The following is a 477-nucleotide window of genomic DNA, read 5'->3' as shown; positions in this document are numbered from 1 at the left end:
GTATATATATGCCTGAGGAACGGGTCGCCAAGTACGTGAGATTTGGTCAAATTTTGCGTGGACGGGATGGGGGTGGAGTGGGTGTAGTCAGGATGGCGGAAGTTGCCGTTTAGGCTCTAATTTAATCCCCTTTTTTGATGAAGATGAATTTCATATCTAATCACGGAATCGGAATCACGTTACGAAATCGATGCTGAAATGTCGAGTTTCACTATTTTCTTTTTTTTTTTAGAGGGATATGATGTAAATTCCAACCGTATTTTAAAAAAATTATATCCGTAAAAACAGCAATAGGCAACTGACGGGGTTAGTAAGGACATAGCGGCCTGAGAACCATTCAGACCGGTGACTGATGCCAATGGAATTATACAATTTTTTTTTTTTTTTGCTTTCGATTTCCTAAAAGGACATCTTGGCGATTGTTTTCGTTCATGATGAGACGGAGTGTGATCGACTTTGGAGGCGACGAATCCGTTT

The sequence above is a fragment of the Penaeus monodon genome, chromosome 28 (assembly GCF_015228065.2).
Source record: "Penaeus monodon isolate SGIC_2016 chromosome 28, NSTDA_Pmon_1, whole genome shotgun sequence".
Taxonomy (NCBI): Eukaryota; Metazoa; Arthropoda; class Malacostraca; order Decapoda; family Penaeidae; genus Penaeus; species Penaeus monodon.
The sequence above is the reverse complement of the archived record's forward strand: the minus strand, read 5'-3'. Positions refer to the sequence as shown.